The 27,962-nt window shown below is 42.6% G+C and overlaps 1 protein-coding gene across 2 annotated transcripts in view; it reads left to right on the top strand.

Moving 5' to 3' along the window:
- Window positions 1–23,419: 23,419 nt before the first annotated feature.
- Window positions 23,420–27,962, top strand: part of LOC119661602 — a 99,453-nt gene continuing 94,910 nt past the window's right edge. Inside the window, exon 1 of one of the 2 annotated variants that reach the window (XM_038071003.1) lies at window positions 23,420–24,931. The gene's annotated coding sequence lies outside the window, so the exon portion shown is untranslated. Of the gene's footprint in view, window positions 24,950–27,962 lie in introns of both variants that reach the window. The other variant, XM_038071002.1, reaches the window with a different exon arrangement.

Below are 27,962 nucleotides of genomic sequence, written 5' to 3'. Positions count from 1 at the left end.
GAATCTGTTTCATTTATACTCAGTCTCAGACCACATTCATGAGACGATCATTCCAGTTTCGGACAAGTTATTCGGGATCAACTTTACTATGAAACATCAGGAAATCATCATCTGCATAAAATAGTGCGTAGGGCGTGTGACAGTGTGCATAACCGAACAAAGAGGAGTAGTGAAAGGATGCTTCCTCGATGAACACTGAAAGAGATTCGGTTTTGATATACCCGTCATACTTCGAACTATATTTTTTGAGATCGTGGTGAAGCAATTTTACCCAGCGCACAGTTTCCCCTGGTACTAGGTACTACCGCAGAGCATACCAGATGAGTTCATGTGACACACGATCCAATGTAAAGAGGGCGACGCTTCGCATGGTGTTGCTCTATGAGTAACGGCACAGCATGTATTGCGTCAGAAGTTCCGCAGTTCTTGATGAACTCTGCTTGATTTACGGAACGCCATCGTGAATACGGTTGTCAAGAACGCCTTCAAAAATCTTTATGGTATGAGATAGCAACCGGATCGAGTGATAATTTGAACACTCTGCTGGAGTACCTTTCTTATTCCATATTGAAGCTGTGGTAATCTCTTGCCAGTCAGGTGGTGTTCTACCTCTAAGTCTTCCGTTGAAATCTGCTCGAAATACCATATTCCCGTAATCTATCCGTCGCAACTCGTCGATGGTTCAGTGAAGTACCATTCTTGTCATTAACGCAGCGGTGTTCAATATTTTGTGAACTTTGGTGTCGCGTTTTGACAAGTCGATACTGATCCGTTTCGCTACCCCAATTGTCCAGTTTACCGTATAATGGATCGCTCGGGTAATAGAGATTGCTTACATTGTTTTCCAGTTGACATTCTTGTATATTTGCCAATTGGCAGCGCTTTATGAACGAGAAACTTATGATAAGGGTGTTCTTTCGAACGGAACTCTATTTGGACGCCGTCATTCTAAAGTTAAGTATCTTGGTTGATGAACCGCTTACCTGACTTAGTGACCCCGAAATATGCATATTCCGCTTTGTGGATTCTGTCTTTAACTTAGTTCCACGATTATTCCACATTCGCAATGGCTGGTAATCGCGTAAGTGAGATTATCTCTTCTTTCTGCTCCCGTAATCACCGCTGCATGAGTCGCACGGCAGTAATTACCAGTCGAAGTTGAAGCGCGATGGTCTCAGAGCGAACGTATTTACTGTCAGTCATAGTGATAAAATGCCGGCGTTTTATTAGGATATAGTCGATTTGCATTTTACTGTTCCCACTATAATATGTAGGAATGTGGCACCATGCTATCGAATTTCTTGTGGAGCACAATGCGCCTCTTTCGAAGGATTCTTCCGAGTTCCTTTGTCTCTCCAGCGAAGGTACCAATGTTTAAAGTGCAGTCACATATCTACTTTGTTGGATCTAATTTACTTACATTCTGATGCCATCCATGCGTGGAGAACCCTTTCCCATTTCTCGGTAGGACCAGGGCCTGTTTCTCCGCGGCTTTGAGTGCAACACGAACATGTTTGTTTTTAATAATATTGAATGCATTTTGTTGGTCGACCTGTTACGGGATAATAAAAGATCAGGAGGTATTTAGCATAGTGGAATAATTCCAAGTCTATTTATCTCTTTCCCTGATCTCTCACTTTATTTTTGTTTTACTAGGCAGAACCCGCCTCTTTTACCAAGGCTTAAGACCAGCATGATATGCAAATAACGTGGTGGCGTTGAACATTGGCGAGTGGGAGTCTAAAAATATTACCAAACATTAGGCTCTTCGGGTAGGCTCACCTATGAAAACAATGAATCATTTGCTTTGTTCACCCCTATTAAAGTTGATACCAAGTTTGCTCCTTATTTTAAGGGTAATTAGGTTCTTTGAGTGGTATTGAATCATGCAGTTGTGGGATCTTCTTTTTTCAGTTCCTTCCACAAATTTCGGAAAATAAGAAATATCCGTCAAACCTGGTTATAAGAGTTTGACGTCGTTTAAACCCATCTAATTAAGCTACTCTGTGGTACAACATTATTCCTGCTAGTTGATCATCTCTTATTATTTATTTGGAGTGACACAGGTGCATGGGCATTTCCGGGGTATACAAACGCATCGCATTCTTCTCACGTTCGTGATGGAGCTCCAGACTCTGCAAATGTGGAGACTGAATTGCATAAGTTTTCTCAAATTATAGAAAACGATAAACACAACAACATATGATTTTTTTGTTTAAATTTGAATTTCAAGAAGTTTATTTATTTCGATCTGACTTGTTTCTTAATTTTCTACTCCCTGCAGCTAACAGCCACGCAAGTTTCGCTTCGCTAAAAATATTACAAATCAACGAACAACCAAATATTGTTCACAAGTTTCTTTTCAAGTTGTAATGCTGAAAAAATGACTTAACATTTTCAAACCATGAAGTTGATTTGAACCAACAAGCCAGAAATATTAAAGAAGAAAATTAAATTTCCTAAACGACAGCTGTCATCACTCGTGGACTTGTGAAATTTTTACATACATTTAATATTGGTGGTGTCGAGCTGGGATAATGTTTGAATTTGGATCGGGCCCAAAACGATGAGGCATCGCTGTCGCTCCCCTCAGATCTGCTAACAAGATCATTAATCTGAACCGCACTGTTGTGTGTGGTACTTTAGATGCTGCATGCCAAAAAGTAGAACTGCATACTCATTCTTACAGGCTCTGTTTATGAGTCGGTTTTGATTATTTCTGATGCGTGCTCGCATTGCAAAATGCATTCCTAAATCGGCCAATGATCCTACATGTTCATATGAGCAGGAGATCCCTAAGCCAAGAAACCGATGAATAAGAATGAATAATGTGTGTGGCGGCGTCTGACAGCATAAACATGGAGTATTTTCAGAACGAATTACTGTAGAGGATTGTGTCTGGGTTAATCCTTGTTGATGACTAGGGGTTGGAATTTGCTCATGTTTTGATTGCAGCGGAGTGGTAAAAGCGTAAAGTAATAACGATCGGTAGGAAGTATCCCTATCTGTCTTCCATTTTGTGGAAATGATGGCTTTGAGGGTTTCGTATACGATGAATATTACATATTATTTTAGCTCAAAGACAATATAGGTCATAGCATCCCTTTTCGTAGTTAAGAACTTAATCATCAGTGCCAAAATAACCGGATCATTCAGTGATGTCTAAACATTTGCTCTCGACGCAGGGATTTCACTTTTTACCCACTATTATGTTTCTCAAGCGAACATAGTCAGAATGTTTTCACATAACATACAGAAAACGAAATTCAAATGTTTCTTATAGGCGATCCGTTTGGGCTTTTTTTTAGAGTGGGGCTCTTTTGACAGGTCACGTGGGGCTCGTGTCAGTATAAGTTTTGGTGTTAACAAGATACGCTATTTGCTATAGAGCGTAAGAAAAGATGAACTTATCATATAAGGAAATAATTTTGGTGAGCACCTGGTTTCGTGTTTTGGCTCGGTGTATTGGTCGCCTAGATCGTACGATAGCACTCCTTGCAACCATTTTCTTTAGAGTTATGGGACGTTTTTGGGCTTCAATGACAAGTCTTGCGTTATTCGTGTGCTATACTCGCATAGTCCAAAATTATCTATCAGAACCATATAGAGTATAGTCGCGGGCAACATTTAAACTATGCTATAGATTGTTCGTTTCAACCTTAATAAAATGTTTATTCTAAAGATTAATTTCATGTGTTTTGTCTGAGTTTAACGAAGATAGGTTTAATTGAAGCACCTTGTATATAAGGTCCAAGGGGTGCAATTTTTACTGTTCCACAAGCCCGAATAAATAAAATCTTTCGAATTATCTGTAAAAAGGCGGTGAGATGAATTTTCACTAAATGGTCTAGATGTGCAAACAAAACCATAAATCTACGGATAAGATACGGAAAATTCCTAGATACAACGACAGCTTGCGTCCTTGAAGTCAATTGTGATATACGGTGTTATGGCTAATGAACCTAGCTTAACTAGAAAAAATTAATGAAGCTTAGCAAAATGAAGGTTACGATATGAGGTTCAAGATACTCATAGTCTCCAGAAATATGAAGAGTAGAGAGAGAGAAGAGAGAAGAGACTGAAAGTAAGAAAATAGAAAAACAGGCCATTTTTATTAAGGTTTTGTGTAAAACAAAACCTTATTAAAATCGATTCAATGTCTGTCTGTCTGTCTGTCTGTCTGTCTGTCTGTCTGTCTGTCACACGCATTTTTCTCCAAAACGGCTAAACCGATCCGAACGAAATTCGGTGGACAGATGGGAACTATGAAATCCCACGCATACAGCGAGTGGCATAAATTTAGGTGGAGTTTAAAGGGGGGCTCCCCATACATGCAAAGGGGGGATCCAAAAATTTTTTTCACCGGATATAGTTGTGTAGGGTATCAAATGAAAGGTCTCGATTTGTACTTTCTGAAACTGACATTAGTTTTTGCATAAATTGCAAACTGGGTGAGTAAGGAGTCAAAATGTACGCATTTGAAGTGAGACAGGACTCATTTTCGGAAACTACCCAACCTAAAAATGCGAAAAAAATCAGGGTGGTGCGCCTAGATGAAATCTAGGCCTCAAAATATGTTCTATTTCGATATCTGCTCAAATAAACTTACTAATAGTATATTACTACTTTTTAGAAATTTACTGAAAAACCCCCCTTAAATTCATCCTAGGACTTCCGGATTCTGTACCAGCATAGAGGACAATATTTTGTGTATATGCGCTAAATTTCATAGAAATCAGGCAATTAACGCCAAAGTTATAGCAGTTGAAACTTAGCAATTTCGCGCGAGTTTACTGCTTCCAAAGCCATGCAAATCGGATGCTGACGTCATAATTACCCGGAATAATTGACATTCGCGTGGAATATTTAAGTCACATTTATGAAGAATCTATTTATCTGCAGCCCTTTTTAAGGTTTTGTGTAAAACACTTATATGAAATCTAATCTTTGAGAGATGTCCCATTCTGGTATCTGCTCAAAAAATTTTAGAAATAGGCTAAAAAACTCCCCTTAAGTTCATCCTTAGTGTACTAAATTGCACCCACATAGAGGACAGCCTCGTGCATACACATGCCAGGTTTCATGAAAATCTAACTATTAGTGGGAAAGTTATAGCAGTTCAAACTTATCAATTTCGTGCTAATTAACAGCATCCTAAGCCATACAAATAAGATGCTGACGTCATAATTAACGAGAATAATTGAAATTCCAGTGAAATATTAAAATTCCATTCAAGAAGAATCTAGTTCTCCCTAGCCCTTTTTTATATTTGATGTTCGTTAAATTGTTTTCTTTCGCTAATAATATTAAACTGAGAGCGTGAAGCGTATGAGGTTGACCATTATCAACACAGGGCTTTGCATCAAATGATTTATTTAAATCGCTTTCTAGAAAATAGAGGGCAATGGAATTTTTAGCTATATTACACGGAGCTGTCGCGCACTCGTCGCTCCTCACATCTTTTTCTTTTTCTTCAGCCTTCAGTTCACAAGCGGGGTCGGCTCGTGATGATCGGTTTCGTCATTTTATTTTATCAAATGCCTGATCAGGATGTAATCGCGATACCTTTAAATCCCCATCCAGCGTATCAAGCCACCATCGTTTTGGCCGGCTTTTTGGTTGCTTACCATTGCTTTCGATGTTCTGATCAATACTGGTTGTTGAATTCTCGTTAGCGTGAATTACGTGACCACACTATCGAAAACGCCTCTCTTGCAGTTTTTCCACGATCGATGCAAACCCATATCGATCGCGGATATTCTCATTTCAGACGTAATCGAAACGTGTCATGCCACCAGTGTAATGTAACATCTTCGTCCCCATTACCGCAAGACGCCGTTCATTGTCCTTTATAGTCGGCCAACACTCAGAACTATAGAGAGCGGCAGACGGACGACATTGCAGTAAATTTTAGATTTGGGACGTGCGCTGATACGCCGATCACAAAGAACATCAGTTGGGGAATCCCACTTCATCCAGGTTGCATTAATGCGTGAAACAATTTCATTACGCAGTTCTCCATTGGCTGATAGCGTTGACTCGAGATTCTTAAATCGCTGAGTTCTGGCAATGGCAGTAACCAATGGAGAACCACGTTATGATCTTCACATAGGGAAACACAAAACCTTTTATACCTGAAGCGTCAAGCTTCCGGTTTCCCGACTTGTTTCTAGTTGCACTCCTTTTAGTGCTCGTTGGATAAAAAAATTCTTCGGCACACGAGGCCAGATACTCGTGCACGTGTTGATCGGAAGGCGGAAACGGCCTTGAATAAATCACAAATTGAGAAAGGGCTATGCAATGCAGTGCAGTCGACTATCCCAAGAAAATCGACGAATCAATCGCCCAAGAGTTACACTGAACATGTCATTTGAAGAAAGAGTGCAAGCTTTTCGAAAAGCCTTAAAGTCAAAGCACATTGCCAACTACAGTAGATAGATAGTAGATTGCAAATTTTAGTTTTCTTATCTCGTTACTCTCTTTCAACATGCAATAGCATATGTAAAAACTTTATGGTTCGGTTTAATCCGGATTCTCGTTGTTTCTAATACTATTCGATTTGGGGACGTTACAAAGTTAATTTCTAAATATCTGTTGATTTTTCTTTCCCAGAAATAATAAAATATTTGCTTTGCGTTATTGCTATTTGAGGTCAAGCAGTGCACTGCAGGATAGACTGACGCGGAACATAGTAGCTCCCTGAGGCCAACCTATCTCTCTCTCTGAGGATGAGCTGTCCCTCTTTTGGGGCGGTGCGTGGCTTTTCAGGGGCCAAGCCACTCGTCTACCAAGACCGTTAGTGAATGGTGATAGTCACACTCTGTACGAGGTAAGCCTACTATTAAGAAAACGCCACGGATCTAGACTAGGGAGTCGAAAAACACCTCCCCAATCCAGAGTGTTAGGCGAACCGTGCCTATTCGACAGTTTGCAGTCGGGGGGAACTGACTGTATTCGAACGGAGCCTCACTGCTACCTGGTCGCCTCAGTGAGTAAGTTAGACCTTACCGTGGTACGGGGGGCAATGAAACGGCGGACCTCCTAACCCCCATATTCGTAGGAATCAAATGAGTACCAGCTATAAAAATAAAAAAACAAAAACCAATAAAGTGGGGCCTCGTACCGCACCAAAACTGGTTAATTAGACGGAGGCACATCTCCGAAATACTGAAAGCCAGGTGATTACACCCAAGAAAGGAGAAGTTGGGATGTCAAGCAGTGGATCCAAGGTTAACATTGGTATACTGCGTGGACAACAACCAACGAACGCTCCTGCTCAAAAAGCAGGGACCACGAAAGCACGTCTGAGAAAAATATGTCAGACATCAGGAAGGAGACAGGTCTCAGTGGCGCAGGTGTTAAATGGTACCGGCGCTATCTGAATGAAGGTCTAAAAGCAGAAGAGGCCCTTAAGAAGGCTCAGGACAGACCAAAGTCATTTCTACCGGAGCCGAGAAAGCGGAGAGCAGCAGAGACCAGCCCGCATGAAGCGAATGCTCCCAAAAAATCCAAACATGAACCTAAGGGTGGAGAAAACCCGGGCAGGTCAGGAATGAAGGCAGGACTCAGGAAGCCCGCCATATCTATGTTAGTGCGGTCAAAGGCATTCGATTGGCCATACTGCCAGGGAAGTAGACCTGCTGCCCAGTGAAGAGCAGAAGCTGGCTGCGGTAATTGCAAGGGCTAGTTCCAAGGAGAACATTGGAATAGTGCTGGCTCAGGAGCCCTGGGTGTACCGGAGGCAGATTCGCGGTCCGCAAGGAAGAAGCATGAAGGTAATTTGGGACTCCTCTTGTGAAAAACCAAGAGCTTGCATAATTCTTAAACGTAATTTAAAATACATATGTTTTTCAGAGTTCTTAACCTACCTTACCTTGTGGCTATCTAAGTCTCATTGGAAGCCGGGAGGAGCACTCAAGAGGCAATGGCATCGGGATACTTCCCAGGAGACAAAATTCGGGTTCCACCGGAACAAGTAGCAAAACTGGTGAAGTATTGTGAGAAAAGGGCGTTACCACTTCTCCTCGGCTGCGATGCCAACGCCCACCACGAAGTCTGGGGAAGCAGCGGCACCAATTGTAGAAGTGAGTACCTTCTTGAATTTATTCTTAGCAATAAGTCAGAAATATAATATATAACTTTGGGAACACTCGAAACCTTGACCAGCACTAGACAGGAGGTACTAGACATAACTCTAGGAAATACTCTAATGAACCCTCAATGTCTGATCACAGGATAATCAGATTCGACATTGAGCGTAACTCCGAAATAGAAAGAATAATAAGGAATCCCAGGAGAACGGATTGGGAATCCTACGCAACGCACTTGAGCAACAACATTGTCCAACTTCAAGGGGGCGGTGACATCAGGAGCGAACTGGAACTAGAAACAGTGGTGGAAAACCTCAACACAGTCGTGTTGAGAGAGAGGCCTCGGAATTATTTTAGAATCCCTTTTGAGGGTGGTAAAGGGAAGCATAGCACTGGGATACATACCAAGGGCATGGAGACGGGCAAAAGTGGTCTTTATTCGGAAAGCGGGTAAAAAGGATACTTTTCACCCTAAATCTTTTAAACCAATTTGCCTAACATCGTTCGTACTCAAAACGGTGGAGAAGGTCATAGACAACTATATTAGAACTAACGTTCTAAAGCGTAATCCCCTACATCACTGTCAACACGCTTACCGGGCAGTACGGTCAACTGAAACTACTCTGTATCAGCTGACAGAAGTACTAAGGGATGCGACAGAAACAAAAGAAATTGCACTGTGCGCCAGTTGAATATCGAAGGAGCATTCGCTAACACATCGCACACAGAGATACAAGATGACCTGAGCCGCAAGGGAGTGGGAAACACCGTGGCATTCTGAATGGGCAAAATGCAAATAGAAGTACCGACAGATACAAATTCTATTGTCATGAACATTATAGGGCGAGGTACTATCGCCGCTGATGTGAAGTATGGTAGTGGACGAATTCCTGGACGTGCTAACAAATTCTGATATACAAGTCCAGGGTTACGCGGACGACGTTGTTTTAATCTGTAGGAGCAAATATGAAGATACCCTATATGATAGAATCCAAACTGGACTAATGGTTACAGCGCCTGGTGCAGGAAGGTGAGACAGTGGATCAACCCAGCGAAAACTACTATAGTACCATTCACTAGGAGGCTGGCTTGATTGCCTGAGAGCCATAAGATTACATGATATATAGGTGAAACGAGAAACAGATGTCAAATATTTGGGAATTATGCTAGACCAAAAATTACTTTGGAAGACACATGTCGGAAACATTTGTGGGAAAGCTACGAGGGTTCTGATGACTTGTAGATCCATAGCAGGAAAAAAATTGGGTTGCAGCCCGAAGATACTACTTTGGATATATACTGCAATAGTAAGGCCAATGACGCCTATGGAGCGGTAATCTGGGCAGAAAGAACCAAACTCAGCACACAAGCTCCAAAGGCTGGACAATGAGGACATGCCCAACGGCATCCCTTCTCCATCTGCACATACCGATGTAGGCAAGGAGGGTAATATTCAGGATGGCCAGGAATATCAGTGAGGCTAGGAGTTGCCTAAATAGAAGGAAGATTTATATTCTTTCTAGGCGGTATCCCGAGTTACTGATAGCAAGGGATAACATGACAACGAGTTTTCACTTCGATAAGGAGTTTGAAGTACGTTGGAGTAACAAGCCAAACTGGAAGAGCGTGGCTGCAACATACGGCTTAAACCAGCAACTGATTACTTGGTACACTGACGGATCCCTCACAGCAGATGGAGCGGGTGCCGGTGTCATTGGTCCAAGGAAAATGTACTTTGAGCCAATGGGCAGGTCCACTAGCGTATTCCGGGGGGAAATATGCGCCATAGACCTAAATCTTCTTTCATCTTTAATCTCCAAAGGAACTATAGGGGGCAGAACATTGCTATTCTCACCGAAAGCCAAGCAGCGATCAAGGCACTTAGGTCCAACCAGGTGAACTCTAAACTAGTGTGGTGCAACAAAAGAGGAAAGGAGGAACGGTTGAGGGAACTATACTGAGCGGTGCGACTGTCCCTTAACAGAATAATAATAATATTACTTTTTTTTAGGTTTCGTTTGTAGAAGAAAACCTTATTAAAATCGGTTCAATGTCTGTTTGGCTCTCTGTCAGTCCATCTGTCTGTGTTTTTTTTAATGGGGGAAATCTATCATGGATACGCATCTGGAATCTAGGACCCACGAAGTTTATCCCAAGTATGATATCAAGATCATATTTTGAGATTTTAATAGCATCGAAGTCGTGGGGGGTTAATCAATACGTGACGACTGATAACGAGACATTACCTGTGCCATACATAAAAACGGAGATATGACGCAGTGCAGTAACTACAGAGGTATCACATTGCTGAATACCATCTATAGAAAATTCCCCGCTATCTTGTTAGGTGGAATAACCCTATACGCCCAGAACATCATTGGCCCATACCAAAGAGGTTTCACTCCAACCAAATTAACAACAGATCAAATTTACTCTCTGCTGCAAGCGATGGAAAACTGTTGGAATATGGTCATCAGTTGCACCATCTTTTCATCGACTTTAAAGCCGCCTACAACAGCATAGCCAGGGTGAAACGATATTCCGATGAAATTGATAAGACTGACTGGACTGACCCTGACCAATGTGCTAGGTCAAATAAAAGCATCAGGATGACTCCCGTGACCATTCAATACCAACAATGGTCTAAGACAAGAGGATCATGTGTTATCTTTAACCTGGACCTGAAGAAAGTGATTCGCGATGCAGATATAAATGCGAGAGGCACCATCCTCTTCAAGTCCACCCGGCAACTGGCCTAAGTTGACGATATTGACATCATGGAAAGAACGACCCGAAATGTACAGTCTACATATCGAGCAGGCGGCGCGAGATCTCGGGCTGCACATTAGTGAAGGAAGACGAAGTATATGGTGGCAGCGTCAGCGCCAAAAACGAAAGAATGAGCAACATCGAATCGTACTGGCCAAACGGAAACAATGTAGGTAGGAGACTTCAACTTTGGGACCGTTGAAAACTTCTTCTATCTAGGGTCGAAAATCACAACCGATAACAGCTATGATGATGAAATCCGCGTACGGATGTTGGTTGCCAGCAGAGCCTATTCATCTTACAAAAACTGTTTCCCTTGAAAGTCTCACTATAGGGTTAAAGCTCTTACTGTACAAGACTATGATCTTGCCAGTCCTCATGTATTCCTCGGAGACTTGTGTTCTTAGCAAAGAAAACTGCGAACTCTTGGTCGCGTTTGAGAGAAGAATCCTCCGAAGAATTTTTGGATCCCTACATGAGGATGGACGATTCCGTGGCCTAGATAACGGCGAAATTTATGAGCGATACAACGACCATCTGGTTGTGAATAAAATACGGCTCAACAGGCTGCGCTGGGCGGCTCACCTTATCCGTATGGATGAGGATGATCTAGCCCGAAAAGTCTATAAGGGCAATATCTATGGTAGAAAAAGAAGACGAGGCAGGTCTTGCCTGAGATGAAATGATGTCGTAGGTCAGGACGCCAGACAGCTTTTAGGGATATCGAATTGGTGGACCTCGGCCCAAAACCGGGGAATTCCCTACTAAGGCGGGCCTATACCGGTTGCTGCGCCGTTGATGATGATGACAAGTTTCGTCCAGGATCTTTTCTCTCTGATCTCATTAGAACTGCCAATTCGGTAGTCTATTCAGTATTCCCTTCTATATGGAAAAACCGTTCTCAAAACTTATCTTGGTTATATTATATCATTGGCAGCTTGTGTTGACACTGATGCGTTTATCTCTGTTCTGTTAGTTATGGTGCAGGCACAGGTGCTGGTGAACGAATTTTACCTTCAAGGAGGCTCTAGTAGATGCGGATGCGGGAAATATTATCTATTAGCCCCAACTGTGGTCTGTGCTTGGTAGTCCATGCTCCATAACTTATTATTTTTAAGGTTTTATCTAAATAGAATTGTGTTTTATTAACGTTATGCGTAATAAGCCAATTAAGCTAAGGATACTCAAATTCAGGAATAGACTAATAAAAATATCCTGGCAGAATTCAGAACCAGCATTTACCCCTTGCAGAAATATCGTCAAGTGGTACCCAAGAGTATCATTTTTTTCAAGATAGCGTTTATCCTCGTTTCGAGGTCGCGTTTATTTGCAATTTCGTTTGAATTAGGTTATGTATGATTGTGTAACTCTGGTGGAATTTCTGTATATTCTACAGATTTATGTGGAGCAGGGGCAATTTGTAATGCAACAAATCTTCACATATCTCAAATGTAGTACACACAGGCTACTGATTTCTTCCAAAGGGTGAATTCTGTCGAGTTCTTCAAAAAATTTTCCAAACTTTTTACAACATCTGATATCTTATCTTTATAGGATAAATTATGGTCGACACCAAGGTTGATAAAGCTGTCAATGTCGTTATTGATGTTGGCCGTGGGGTTTATTATCAAATTAAATATTTGCTTACCTTCAACTTGTAAGGAACTTGAGACAAGTTTTGAAGTAATTTGGCTCAATTATTCTGTGATCATTCCTTTGGTTGGGGCGTTCCTTTCGAAGGACATTTCATTAAATGAGGTGCATGTAAGGGGAAACATGTTGGGGAGATAGCTTAAAACCAGCCGAATTTGAAGAGCAAATCTCAATCTAAATCCAGTAAAATCACAATTGAGTTGCGATATAATTGTGTTTATACAATCGAAACGCCACTTAAATAACAATTAAACTAACACAACGGCCAAAATTTCGATGGAAGTATTCAGCGCGGTCGAATTCTGAATTCGGAAAACGTTATTCATGACGGTACCTCAACGTTGCAGGATCGTGTAGTTAGTGAGAAGAAAGGTTTTAATTTCTTTTAGGCAACTGCCTTCTAGCTCCAGAATCGTCACTTATTGAAACAACTCGAAAGGTAGATTTCCTTATTCAACAAGAATACTATGTATTAATGCAGGCCCACATTGGACGCCATATAAACATTAGAAAAATATTTTGCTAGTAGACTTCCGGCTGTAAAAGTTTATTAATGACTAAATTAACATAATTTTGAATAATTTTGTTGAATCCGGTCGGTTAATGCTAGTCAGCCGCCAATAATTCTCGGGTGTCATTTTCTGGATAATTTTGTTGATCTGGTTTGTTAGAAATTATTAGCATATATTATAGATAGACGGGGATTTCCTAAAATATCCAAATAAGCAGTATACATAGCATAACTTATTTTAAAAACAGGAAAAAAAATAATACTGCAAGATCGTAACTCAGAACAAGAAAAAACAGTTTTATACATAAGAAATCATAGTAATGCAGCTTTGTCAAATATAGCTAGAAATACAATTGCGTGATAGCTTTTACATTAGACCATTCCCCAAAACGCATTAAATCCCCAGAATATAATATTTCGTTAACCAAAAGTTAGTTAACTGCGCTATGCTATCAACATAGTATGCTGGTCCCAAGCCTAGGTAAAGAAGGAGGGTTTGAGACAACGTACTCTTTACTATCTTCAGTAAAACAAAAATAAAATGCCGAGATCAGGGAAAGAGGGAAATATAGTTGAAGTTGAAGTCCATTATGCTAAATCCTACCTGATTTCCCTTGGTGACAGGTCCCGCGACAGGCCGACCAAGAAAATGCATACAATGTCGTTACAAACATGATGATCGGATTGAGTCACAAGCCTCTAAGAAATACTGGAGGACGGGACCCGGTCTTGTCGAGAAATGGGCAAGGAATCTTGAGGCATGGATGGCGCCAGGACGTAAGCAAGTTAGTCCGAACAAAACGAACAAAACAAATACGTATCTGCACGCTAAATGTTGGTACCCTCACTGGAAAAACCGAGGAACTCGCAAGAGCACTTCAGAAAGACGCGTTGATATCTGCGCTCTGCAAGAAACCCGATGGTCTGGTGCTAAAAGCTGCGACATTGAACGCGAACGCGGTAAAAATGACTATAAACTTCTCTATTTTGGTAACCCACACACTCAATATGGTGTTGGCTTCCGTGATGCCGTGATGAAGCTCACCCTTATATCAGCTGAACGCATTATTCACTTCTTTACCGCGCACTCACCATAGGCAGGTTGACCTGATGCCGAGGAAGATGCCTTTTGGTAACTTCTCGATGAGAAGACCTGTCACGTGCCTGTTGACGACTATATGATCATTGCCGGCGACCTTAATGGTCATGTGGGTGAAAAGGGAGAAGATTTCGCAGACACCCATGACCTTGTACTTATGAATACATGGTCCATCAAACGATTGTCTCATCTTCGTACATTTTATAGTGGGAACAGTAAAACGCAAATCAACTATACCCTCATAAGACGCCGACATTTTACCATTGTCATTGATTGCGAAGCCGTTCCCTACCAGACCATCGCAGCTCAACATCGGTCATTGGTCGCCGTCCTGCGAATTAAGCCACCGATAAAACAGCGTGAGGAACGCACTGGCCCACCGTGCATTAAATGGTGGCGATTTGTTCAGAAGAACGAAGAAACAACCTCACCCACACGATTACCGACCAGTACGAGTATGGAAGAATCGTGGAACCAAATGAAAGATACGATTCACAAAGCGACCTCTGCAACCCTCGGGGTCACCCAGCCGGATAAGTGATACATCAACCGAGATACTTGGCTTTGGAATGATGATGAAAAGAAGGTCCGTGAAAAGAAACGCCTCTACCACAAATTTCTCGACGATAAAACGCTTGCTAATTGGCAAATTTGTACGAATGCCAACCGGAAGGCAAAAAAACCAGTCGCTGTCACCCGAAAAATCTTTACGATAAACTGGACTCTCGGGAGGCGAGAGAGATCTGTATCGATTTGCTAAATGCCGTAACGAAAGTACACAGGATATCCAACACTTATGTTGCGTTAATGACAAGAACGGTACTTTGCTTACCACTGTTGAGCCGCAACAGATAGATGGCGAGAATACTTCGAACAGATTTCTACTAAAGGATTTGCTCATCCTCCACTTCCACAATCATTGCCGACATTTGGAACAGTTCCACCTGTCAGCGCAACTTAGCTCACACTGGTGGATGCAAGACCTACCGTGTTGAAACGCAACACCACGCCGAGGCCCGAAGGTCTCTTCTCGCTTCAGCATAACCACAACCCCCATGAAACTCCCACTAAGGGGCCTACTGCAAATAACCGATCTGTACTCACATACAACGGCAGTTCACCCGAAGTATGAGAGTCCAGGGGCTATCCCGGTTCCCATGGTACCAGTATACCCCTGGTAAGGTTTCGTGACCAATTTGCCACTTCAGATAAATCCCCGTGCCGGCTCGGGTCTGATCGCCCTGATTAGGCCTTTGGAGCATTCGCCTACTGTACAGCGTCTCCCGGTGCCACCACTATGGAGGTTCTCCTTGGCCACTTGGTTTTGGTTTGCCGCCTGACTGGTACCGTTGTTGCTTGTCTCAGCGGGGCTCTGATCGTGGTCACAAAATCAATCCGTGTCCTAAGAAGACCGTGAGATTAAGTCTTCCAGACAGGTGCTCACGTAAAACCCTCAAGGACTTAACTGTCAGCGCAACTGAAGTCGAGGAGGCAATAAAACGAATGAAATCGAGGAAAGCCGCAGGACCTCACGACATCGCATTTGAGCCCTGGAAAGCGAGGAGCTGGGACCTAACATTGTGACTCAGTGAATTCTTTAATCGGGTTATTCTGGAAGGAAGAAGGCCTTATGACTGGCATGAAAGTACCACTGTTCCAATATGGAAAAGAAAGGTAGTCCAGCAGAATGTTCAAATTACCGTTCGATCCGGTTACTTGCCCATACCGTGAAGATTTGTGAATGCATTCTTGACAACCGCTCTACTTACATTGCATTTCTGGACCTAGAGAAAGCGTTTGACCATGTGCCACACGAACTCATCTGGTATGCTTTACGACAGCACTTAGTGCCAGAAGAATTTGTGCGCTGGGTTCAGTTGCTCTACCGCGATCCGAAAAGTAAAGTTTGAAGTGTGGCGAGCGTATCAAAACCGCTTCGTGTCTCTGTTGGTGTTCATCAAGGAAGCGCCCTCTCACCATTCGTCTTTGTTATTGTTATGGACACCGTCACACGGGAGATCCAACGTCCAGCGCCCTCCTCATTGTTTCCTAGCACCACATAGCAAAAATGATCTCGAGCAACTAATCCAAAAATGGAATAATCCTCTCATGCGTTACGAGGCTTTTATCCTCCAGCGTATCAACCCATCGCTGTTAAGGGCGGAATTTTGGACATTTCTCATTGACTTCGATGTTCAGGCCAATCTTGGCAAGTGAATTCTCCTTAGCACGAATTACATAACCATACCTTCGAGGAGGACTCTCTCGCATTTTTTCCATGATCAGTACAACCCTACATCGATAGCGGATATGTGTAGCTTGGTATCCATTACCGCGGGACGTCGCTCATTGTTTTTTATATCCAGAAATGCAATGCAAAACGGGTGATGCTTTTCACGGGGTATCTACAGTTCACAGTTCTTGATAAACCTGCTTGATTCACGGTTATTTGAACGATGTCTTGATAACGCTAGTCAAGAATGCTTTCGAAAATCTTTATGGTGTGGGATGGCAACCGGATTGGACGGTAGTTTGTACATTTTGTTGGATTATCTTTTTTTTCCATATTGCAACGTCGTGCTTTCTTGCCCGTCAGATGATATTGCACTTTCCTGAATAGCCCAATTGAAGAATTCACAGCTCTTCGCCTTCCAGAGCTCAACTGCGATGTCTGTTGCTTTCCCCGGATTCATTCGTTTTATTTCCCCGATTTCAGTCGAGCTGACAGGTGAAATTGCTCCAATGGTGGGCAGTAGAGGCGTTTCTTTTCACGAGCGTTCATTTAATATCGTCATTCCAAAGCCAAGTATTTCGGTTTATGAACTTGCCCGGATTAGTGACCCTGAGGGTGGCATAACCTGTTTTGTAGATCGTGTCTTTAGCTTGCTTCGACGGTTCCTCGACTTTTGTAATGGTTGGTAATTGGGTAAGTGAGATCACTTCCTCTTTTGTCTCACGAAATCGCAACGATTGAATGCAGAGCGAGCCAGCACGTCCCTTAGATTGTCTTATCGCTGGCTTGATTGGCAAGCCGACAATCAGTGACCGATGTGCTAGGTGCTGCCAGAACTTCGGCCACATCGCTCAAAACGGAGGGAGTGTGCTTAGGTATATATGAAGTGCACAAGAACCCATTCATGCAGTAAATACCTAAAACGAGCACTGTGGTCAAATTGGCCACCCAGGTAAGTCTATAAAAATATAGTGGTCAGAAAATAGGCTGCCAAATCACATAAAATTAATCATGTTGAACAGACGGTAGCACAACTGCCACAAAGTCTGACAAGTCCGGAAGTCCCTTACTTTCAAATCGGAAGAGAAAAACGCTGCTATTAACCTTACTTTCATAATCGTTATCGAGTTAAATATTGCAACTTTTAGGTTTATTTCTCTGATCTAACGCGCCACCGTATCACGGCCCAATTGTTGATTGACACTCCGAAAGCAAACATGCGCTTACGACAACACTACGCTGCCCTTTTAGCCAGGTAAGACTATCAAGTTGATAAGTTTATCATCGAGAACTTGCTCACCATTTCCGCTTTACCAGCAATAATAAAAACTGCATGTAGAAGGTGAGCTCTGATTGTCTCAGTCTATATCGAATGCTAGTCATACCTTGAGCAACTGAGCCAAGACATGAAAGTCATACCTTTTGGAGCAACACGACAGTTAACCCTACTGAAGTAGATTCAAAATCTCTTCACGCCAACAAAGCTTAAGATGGTCTGAATCCTTCCATTTGACTTTCAAATCGGTTCACCCTCGAATATTGCCTGCTGTCTGTAGAAACGAGACACAGCTTTCTGGTGATCTCCTGTAAAACCTTGCCAGGTATATCTAACCGCCATGGTCAACTGTCAGATCTTTTGGGGGACGAACTGAAATAAATTCAAGTCAGCCCTAGTACCAAGAGAGAACCTGCAGAAACTCGAAACCATCCGTAACTAATCAAATAAAGAAATCAACGAAGAAATCAATTTGGTCACAGATTTCATTAATACTGCTACACGCAGAAACACAAGAACTCGTGCGCTGGTTTCAATTGCTCTACCACGATTTGAAAATCAAAATTTCGAAGTGTAGCGGGTGTATCAAAACCGGTTCGTGTCTCAGTTGGTGTTCATCATAGCGGTCAAAGGGTAGTATACGTTCCAGTGCGAAACGTGGATTGGTACCCACGATGGAGCATAAAGCCTGGGGCACCTGTTGAGCCAACATCAACATCTCCATCTCCACGTGGTGATCGCTGGGAGCTCTTTCTTAACGAAAAGCTGCAAACGGAGAAGGCTGAAGCGCGCCCAAAAGTTGACAAATTGTACTAACTGGTCCTCCAGGCTGGGGGTTGGATAGGGCTGACAAACCTATCTTGCTAGGCCGAATAGCCCCATACGCCCAGAACATCATTGGCTCGTACCAAAGAGGCTTTAATCCAGGCAAATCAGCAACAGATCAGATTTTCTCTGTGCGGCAAGCGATGGAAAACTGTTGGAATATGAACATCAGTTGCATCATCTCCTCATCGATTTTCAGGCCGCCTATGATAGGTAGTAGTAGGGTAACTCCCTGTCTAACTATACACGGCCTTGAGAAAATTCGATTCCCGACGAATTTAATAAAACTGACTAGGATGACCCTGCCCAATGTGTGAGGCCAGATGAAACCAGCAGAAACCACCAAAACCATTCAACATCAACCATGGTCTAAGGCCTCCTCTTCAACCTGGTCCTGGAGAAATTGATTCGCGACACAGATGTCCATGCGAGAGGCACCATCTTCTTCAAGTCCACCCAACTACTTGCCTGCGCTGACTATATCGACATTATGGGGGGAACAGCTCGAGATGTACAGTCTACCTTCATCCAGATCCTCAGCGCCAGAAACCAAAGAACGAACAACATCGAATCGGTCAACAAACAATAAAGGTAGGAGAATACAACTTTGAGACCGTTGATAATTTCTCCTCTCTAGGGTCAAAAATCACAACCGGTAACAGCTGCGATGATGAAATCCGCGAACGGTTGTCGGCAGCTAACAGAGCCTATTTCAGCTTACAAAAACTGTTCCGCTCGAAACGTCTCACCATAGGGTCAAAGCTCTTACTGTACAAGACAATTATCTTGCCAGTCCTCATGTATTCCTCGAAAACTTGGGTTCTTAACAAGAAAAATTACCAACTTTTGGCCGTGTTCTAGAGAAGAATCCTCCTCGGCGCAAAACCGAGATGTCTGAAGTTCCTAATTAAGGCAGGCCTAGACCGGATACCGGTTGTTGCACCGTTGATGATGATGATGAAAATGTGCGTTCACCGTCTTTGCTTGCACTTAAGTTTGCAACGCAATGATCTAATGTAGAGAAAGGAGCATCGTGCGGTTGGGCGCATGCTCTAGCCGGTCTTTAGTTTTTAAAGAAGGCATTCGGTGAGGGGATATCTGTGCTGCGCTAAGGAAACAATTCAACCTTAGCGAAATCGAAGAAAGTGTGAACAAAAGCATGAAGAAGGCATATGGAAGTAAACAGACCGATATTATTAGCTTGCCGGTAGAATCAGGGATTTAACTGATTATCGCGGACAAAGTAAGAATAGGTTGGGTCGTGTGCCGACTTAGCGAGCAAGTACCTCTCAAGAGATGCTTCAGATGCCTCGATTTCGGTCACTTTGCAGCATGTATTAGTGAGCACGATAGGCCGAGAAGGTGCAGGAAGTGTGGAGAAGAGGGACAGGTTATCAAAGATTGCACGGCAGACCCGCAATGTATGTTATGCAAAGGGAAAAAGAGAGCGGGGGACTGGCACGTTCCAGGTGGTGGCAGGTGCTCGGCATATAGGAGGGAGTTGAATCGCAGGGCTAAATGAGGTTGATACAAATCAACGTCAACCATTGGAAGGCAACTCAAGACTTCCTCTCGCAAACCATTCGAGAGTCGAACGTGGTGGTAATCTGTGAATCTTACCGTAATTACGTTAGTGCTACGTTAGACTCATCGGAAAACGCGGCGATATGGACATATGGACGGAAAGCATTCAAGAAACAATGGCATTGTTGCATTGGCAGTGAGTGTGCAAGAGAAGTGGAAAAACCAGGATAACTGGATGGTCCACTGGAGCTTTACAGAAAGAAACATTGCTGGCGGCTTTAGAAGGAGGTTACGACTACGAAGGGAACGGCGCTGGGAAAAGTGAGCCTGTTATGTCAACGGGTAATTGAGGCATGCGAATCTATAATGCCGCGATGCAAGTTGGATCACAGTCGGAAACCAAACTACTGGTGGAACCAAGAAATCTCACTGTTGAGAGGGTCATGTCTGCGAGCGTGGAGGTTTATCAAAGGACCAGAGCGAAGCCGCAATATCGGCAGTCGGGGAAGGTATACTGTGACCTTCGAAGTAGCCTTAAGACGGCTATACTGGAAAGTAAGCGGAATTGGTAGAAGCAGTTGTGGCTTAAGGCAAATACGAACCCATGGGGTGCTATTAAGAAGGCTGTGATTACAAGATTCGTGAACAAAAATAACCCCAAGTGATGCGCTCGCGATTCTTGATCAAAATAATCGCAATTTTTTTTCCACAACAGGAAGAAAGTGGACCTAATTCAACGGTATAACAGGATGTTTTCACAATCCCCGGGCTGACCGAAGAGGAAGTACGGGAGATCTGTGGACGAATTGGGGACAATAAGGTTGCGGGATTGGATTAGATTCCGAACAAAGCCACATTTGAATCGTGCATGGTGGAAGGAGTGTTTCCAGCCCAGTGGAAAAGGCAGAGCTTGTTTCCACTACTGAAGCCCCAAAAACCATTTAGCGCGCCCTCTTCATATCATCCTATCTGTCTTTTAGACATTATGGGGAAGATGTTGGAGAGAGCGGTATATAACACGCTGCTTCCGTTCATCGAGCTAGTGGGTTCCGGCATTGAATGGGATTCCGAACAAAGCTCAGAAGTTGGCAACTAAAATCGGGCCCGCATGGTTCATAAGCACATTCGAATAGTGCATGGAGGAAGGAGTGTTTCCCGCCCTAGGCGAAAAGGCGGGGAGGCTGGTTCTACTACCGAAGCTTCAAAAACCACCTTCATATCGCTCTATCTGCCTTTTAGACTATGGGAAGATGTTGGAGAGATATAACAGACTTCTTCCGGCCGCCGAGCTAGCGGGTGGCCTATCGGAGCGGCAGTATGGGTTTCGCAGAGCGCAGTCCACGGTCGATGCCATTGCATTGCGTAGACTGGATCCGGGAGGCATTGGTCGCCGATAAGTGTTGCGTGGTGATGACGCTGGATGTCGAGAATGCCTTAAACTCGGCCATCTGGGGTTGGATTAAAGGCACCTGGCTAAACTGGGTATCCCTGGTTACTTAGCTCGGATTATCGAGAGTTACCTTTCGGGGAGACTCTTTTGGTACGAGACCGATTACGGGCTCGGCCTTCGTGTGGCAAAGGACGCAATATTGATTGGTTTTTCAGACGACCTGGCAGTGGTAGTAATTCCGAGACACCATCAGGACCCAGACAAAATGTGCAAGTGAAACTATGCATGCCATAAAAGCATGGCTTTAAATGATGAAAACTGCACCTGGCTGAAGATAAGACGAAGGTGGTCCTTACAATCAATCGCAGAAAGAAAAACAACACTGTCAAAAGCGGGTTGGTAATCACAAGTTCGTTTCAAAATCGATCGATCTTCGAAGTAATGATGATCTTTACAATTGAAAAAATATCCATTTATAAGACATTTTATGCTGTTCCCGAAAATGGTATTAAATCGTGGAATAAATGATTGAGGGAGTAGGAAAGTGTGATCTTTGGGAAAGGTCACACTTTTTGACACTATTTACGAAAAACGCTAGAACTCTATAACGGTAAGAGATAGAGTACACATTCCATGGACCAATTTCCCTGAAAAAGATGGTACTAACCACCATTAAAATTTGTACCATCATAAACGGGACATCCTGTATATGGAAATGAATTCTAGCTAATTTCTTTTTAATGTGAGAACCTTCTTTTCCCCTACTCTTCTCTAGTTCCGCAAAACTCTTGTAGACGAAAGGGAATCCTCCAATATAATGGCCTGAGGATGTCAAGGCAAGGAAAGAACCTCGAAGGCCACGGCTCACAACATATCAGAGGCAGGGCAAACAATGATCGAGGATGCAATCCGTTGTGGATCCTCCTTTTCGACCACGGCACTCGGGTCCGGAGATTTTTATCTTCACTCCAGCTTAGCTTGAGTGAATCCCCTTGTTTGTTAATTTTTTCTGGCTCTGCAAAGGACACATAATTTTAGTAAAATAACACGTGAGGGATCGACGTGTTCGAAGGATTTTAGGACTTTTTTCAAAGATTAAAATTACGCATTTTATTCTATATAAAATACGCTACGCTAAGATTAAAAATACATAAATGAACGAAGAACTTTGAGCACGTTTTTTCCGGCACTGTACGCCTATAAATGTGTCTTCAAACTATTCCAGCTCAAACCCACAATGGGCGCCATTTAATAATATCATTAAGTTGTCGCATTTTCCTTCTTTGGGTGTCGAGCGAATTCTTCTTAGAAGCTGAGTTAGGTTTCGTTAAAGTATTCTATCTTTTGCAAAGTGTCATCATCAGTTCTCATCGCAAATCAGTTGAACGTTGCGTTAAGGCTCGGTTTTCCCAGAATAATATTCATATATGTAAATATGGACATAAACACATACTAATTGGAGTTATTCATGAAATATAATCGTTGCTTCCATTATAAAAACATTTATTAGATGCAATTTCCATTTCATGTGCATATCCAGTGTCTGCATAAACTAACTAGAATCAAATTTGCAAACAATTATGTGTGCGAAGGATCATCTGCATTTGTGACAAGAGTTCCTGGAAAAAGATACGGGAATAGAGTCGCTGGCGGTTGCATATTAATGTGGAATATGTCCACGCCAGTATATTGATTATCATGGAAGAAGCTACTAGTTCGATCCTCAGCTGTTAGATTGGCTCTCAATTACCGGAAGCTGTTTGGGTCATCCTCTCTAAATAAGGCAATGCGCTATCATTCCTGTTTTCGAGCCTATCATAATGACTTCGTCATCGATCATGGAATGTAAGTTCCCATTGTGCATTGGCGATGACTACGGATACGGATGCTTGAATGAAAGTGGTAGCCGCCCAAGGAGCGGCTATTTAAAAGATGATGATGACGTGTGTTGTTGAGAAAACATCTTGTCTGAGTAATAAGTAATCACCAAGACCCAGCGCGGTTCTACTTGGGTCGTTTCATCGCACTTGGGGCACCCATTCAGGCAGTCTCAGACTACAAATCGACTTGAGAACGTCGTCGCAGTCGTAGCGTGGTTTTGTCGCACGAACCGCGACTTCACGGTACAGATCTCTTGTTGCCGGCTACAAGATCGAACGTATTTATCTCGTGGAAAGCATCCCAGCATCTTGAGAAGAAATTTCGTTTTTCTTGGTCAGCCAGTCTTAAGAAAATTTAGATCGGTCTCGTTGGTGTTCACGTCGGAGCGGATCAGATCACTTTGATCACGTGTTCGGAATTGTTAAAATGAATTAACCGTTGCCGCTTAAAAATAAATTCTAATTAAACTTTGCGTACTCGTATGATCGCGATGTAGGTGAAAAAAAACTCCTGACGGTCGCTAAGTCGTTAACCTCGCGGTGCATGTTCTTCTAGCTTGTCACAAGTAGATAGATAAGACTATGCAAAGTTTTAATTGCATCTGTGCATTTTTATCTCAACATAAAGGTGAACAATTTGGCCTCTCGAGAGTCGACGAAAAGTTGCAAAGATCGATCCCACTATAGATGAGTTTGTGAAACAAAGCCTGTGCACAGGCAATTTAATTGCACCGACAAGTTAATTAATCGCACTTGCATACAAGAAGTGCATCCCGTTTTTACCAGTTTTTGAATGAATGTGGTTAACCACCAAACGACCACCAGTGATGTCATTGGTCGTACAGAATAACTTTTCTCTTTAGTGTTGATTGAAACTCGGCTACTGGATGTGCGAAACTGAAACCGCGAAAATACTTTGGGAATTACTTCCTACCTGTCCTTTTGGTGAGATTCCAGCCCTTTCTGGGTCAGCCGTTGGGACAAGATTCTTATTGCAATTGCGGACCAGCACAACGGGATCGTTTAAGACTGTCAGGGAAGGCCATTAACCTGTTTGGAAAGGCGGGATATTTTCTTTTACTTCCGGGAGCCAAACTGTTGATATCAGTGTTTTACATCCTCAGCCTTTCCTTGTGTAAAGTGAAAAAGAGGTGCGGTAGGGCATGATGGAAAATAACTAGAGGAGTCACGCTTGTTTCCAGGGAAAACGGACGAGTGTGATATAATGTAATGTATCCCGTAGGAAGGTAAATGCACGATAAAGGCAAAGGAAAGTATTTTCGTTTTTCCTTACTCTACTTGAAAGTGCTCGAAACAAAGGTTTTGAATCGTTCAGGCATTAAGTGCAATTCTACGACATTTCGTATATTTTTCTATTCGTTCGTTAGGTGTGTGTTTTTGTATACAAGTGATGTGAAATCCTTACGAGGTTAAGCGGGCTATAAAAACCATTCGAGCATCTAGAAACGGGTTGACGCCAACAACATGAATTCCTTTTACAAACGTTTCAGCCTGTGCAGTGTTTTATGGTATCTGAAAGTGAAATCGTGTAACATGAACCCTTTCCTACGATTACATGTTCTCTAGACGAAAAGAAGGATATTGCACTTACTACCATATACCCGACCGCCTTTTTAGTATTACGGACATAAAATCAGAACGCTGAAAGGAGACATAGATTGTACGTGTAAGAAGTTCGGTAAGGAAAATTCTATAAAATATTGCATCATTCATAACATATTTGAGAAAGTAACAAAGAGATCAGAGCATTCAAGTATCTGATCGGTGTGAAATGATATTTATAGTCATGTCGCTTCTTTGTAACAAAAGTGTGCACATGCAGATTCAACAAAGAAAAAACCCTTTCTCCATGAAAGAATCTTTTATTTTACTTTAATTTTATGTACACATTTCGGGAACTAGTTTTCCCTGATTATGACTGGCCCGAAAAAGTGATTACTTGCTCTCAAAGTGAAGTATCTGCAAGGTTTTAAGTTTTTAACTTAAACAAAGTCATTCTAGTGACTATTTTGAAGTCTCTAACTGTGTCAGTTTTACCTATATATTACTGTGTTTTAAAGGCGTACTCTGCCTATCGTAGATATTAAGTAGAAAGTTTATATAAAATGATACCGCAGGCTGATACTCCGACCCTGTCAATGAGGGCCAATAGTATACTTTTACCCCTACGTATGATGAAACAAACTAGAATTATTAGACTTAAAAAAATTGCCAATTTCTATAATTTATTGCTCATAGGCTAGCACCTCCTAACCGCCTCTTAAATTCTGATATAGTTTTCGGCTATTTTTTAGGCTCAATAAAGATACCAAGTTGTGGTTGTTGTTCTTGTTTTAGTAGAAGGTGAAATAGGAAGGTTATTGTAAATTTTCATTATCATAGAACAATGTGCTGTTGTGAGTCTTCAGAATGTTTCGAATAATACCCACTATGCTTCTTATTCCTTAAGAGTCATTTTTCGTCAACGGTGAAATAAAGCCGCGGCGTCCGGTCTGGGTAAGGAATTCGAGTTATTCCAGTTTTGCACCGAGGTCGGCCAATTCGATATCTCTAATAGCTGGCTGGGGTCGTGACCTACGCCACCACAATATGTCAGGCAAGGTCTGCTGCGTTTTCTTTTAATACCATAGATATTGACCTTATAGAATTCTCGGACTGGATTACCTTGATCCATATGAGCTAAGTGATCCAACAACTGCATCCTATTTAGCCTGATTTTCACCACAATACGGTCGTATGCATTTCGGTGAACTTCTACTCAGGTTGCTCATCTAATACAGAACACAATAGGATCTTACAAGCGCTGTTTCCTGGCGAGGCTGAGTGTCGAAAATTTATTTAATTCGAGCGAACAGTGTTCAATAAGGGACACTTCGACGAAAATTGCGTGTCTCTGGCTATTTAGCGCTACTTTTTTTTTACCTTTTGTTGCGTTCGCAAGCGGAGTCAACTCGTCGTAATCGGTTGCGCCATCTTATTTTATTAAAGGCCTGATCTGGATGTAGTCGTGAAGCCTTCAAATCACCATGCAACCTGTCAAGTTACCGTTGTTTCGGCCGGCTTTTTGATCGCTTACCATTGAGTTCGATTCAGACCAATATTAGAAAGTGAACTCACCCACCAAAACCAAGTGACTGTGGAGAACCTCCTTGTGGTGGCACTAGGAAACGTTGTACTCACTTTGGTGTGCTAACCATAATGCAGTAGTCGAATGCTTCATAGCCTAATTAGGGCGATCAGACTCAAGTCTGCATGGGGACCCATCTGAAGTTGCTTCACTCACAAAACTTTACCAGGGGTATAATAGTACCTTGGGAACCGGGATAGCTACTGAATTCCCATGTTTCAGGAGAAATTCTGGAGCACGTGAATTCAGCGCGGTAGGTGGTAGCTTTATGGGGGCTGTGTTATTGCAGTTCAACATGGGTGCGGTAGAGATTTAGATGGGTCTTGCATCTAACAGTGTGAATAAACTGAGCCGCACACTCAGCATGGACTAGTACCGTTGTGCTTGTCCCAACTGGCCCCTGATTGTAGTCACAAAATCAATCCGTGGGATTAAGTTCACTGGACAGATGCTCGCGTAAACCTCACAGAGAGAGTAACTATCAAGACGCGTCTCTTGGAATTTTTCCACGATCGGTGCAACCTCATATCGATTGCTGATATCCTCATTTCGGATATGATTAAGGCGTGTTATGCCACAAGTCCAATGCAACATCTTCGTCTCCATTACCATAAGACGCCGTTCATTGTCTCAGAACCATAGAGGGTGGAGGATATTGCAGTATACTTTAGATTTAAGACGTTCGTTTACACGTCGATCATAATGAAAGCCAGTTGTGTAATTCCATTTCATCCATATTGCGTTAATACGTGAAGTAATTTCATTTCGCAGTGCATAGGGCGCAAGACGTTGGATATCCCTTATGAAAATGTCCATAACCAGAACAACGAGGAGTGGTAAGAGAACGCTTCCTTGATGAACACCGAAAAAGACACGAAGCGGTTTTGATACAACCGCCATACTTCGAACTTTACTTTTCGCATGATGGTAGAGCAACTGGACCCAGCGCACGAGTTCCTCTGTTGCTAGATGTTGCCATAGGGCATACCAAATGAGTTCGTGCGACATACAGTCAAATGCCTTCTCAAGATTCAGAAATGCAATGTAAAGAAGGCAATATTTCTCACGGTATTTCTCCATGGGTAACCACGCAGCGTGTATTGCGTCACAAGTTCCACAGTTCTTGGCAAACCCTGCTTTCGGTCTGTCGCGGGACCTGTCACTAAGAGAGATTAGGTAGGAGTTAACGTATAGTGGAATAACTCCAACTTTACTTAATTTATCCATTTCCGTAATCTCAGCACTTTATGTTTGTTTTACTGAGGATAGTACAAAGCACGTTGTCCAAAACCCTCCTCCTTTATCTGGGTTTGGGACCATCGTAGTATGTAAATAACTTGGCGGATTTGGTTATTTAGCGCTACTAAGTAAGAGTAACGTTTTGAAGAGGCTCTTATGATGCAAAGGGAATGAAAGATTGAAACAATTCTTTGACTCTATTTTATGGAATGTAATATGGGATGCTTGGCACTCGCATTGCGGAGTAGGTAAGAGTCAACGGCCAAACTGTGCCGGGTGCAGTAAAAGACGAGGTGTCAACGTCATAATTATAATAATAATCGTT

The sequence above is a fragment of the Hermetia illucens genome, chromosome 1, assembly GCF_905115235.1.
Source record: "Hermetia illucens chromosome 1, iHerIll2.2.curated.20191125, whole genome shotgun sequence".
NCBI classification, from domain to species: Eukaryota; Metazoa; Arthropoda; class Insecta; order Diptera; family Stratiomyidae; genus Hermetia; species Hermetia illucens.
This window is presented reverse-complemented; position numbering and strand designations above follow the sequence as displayed.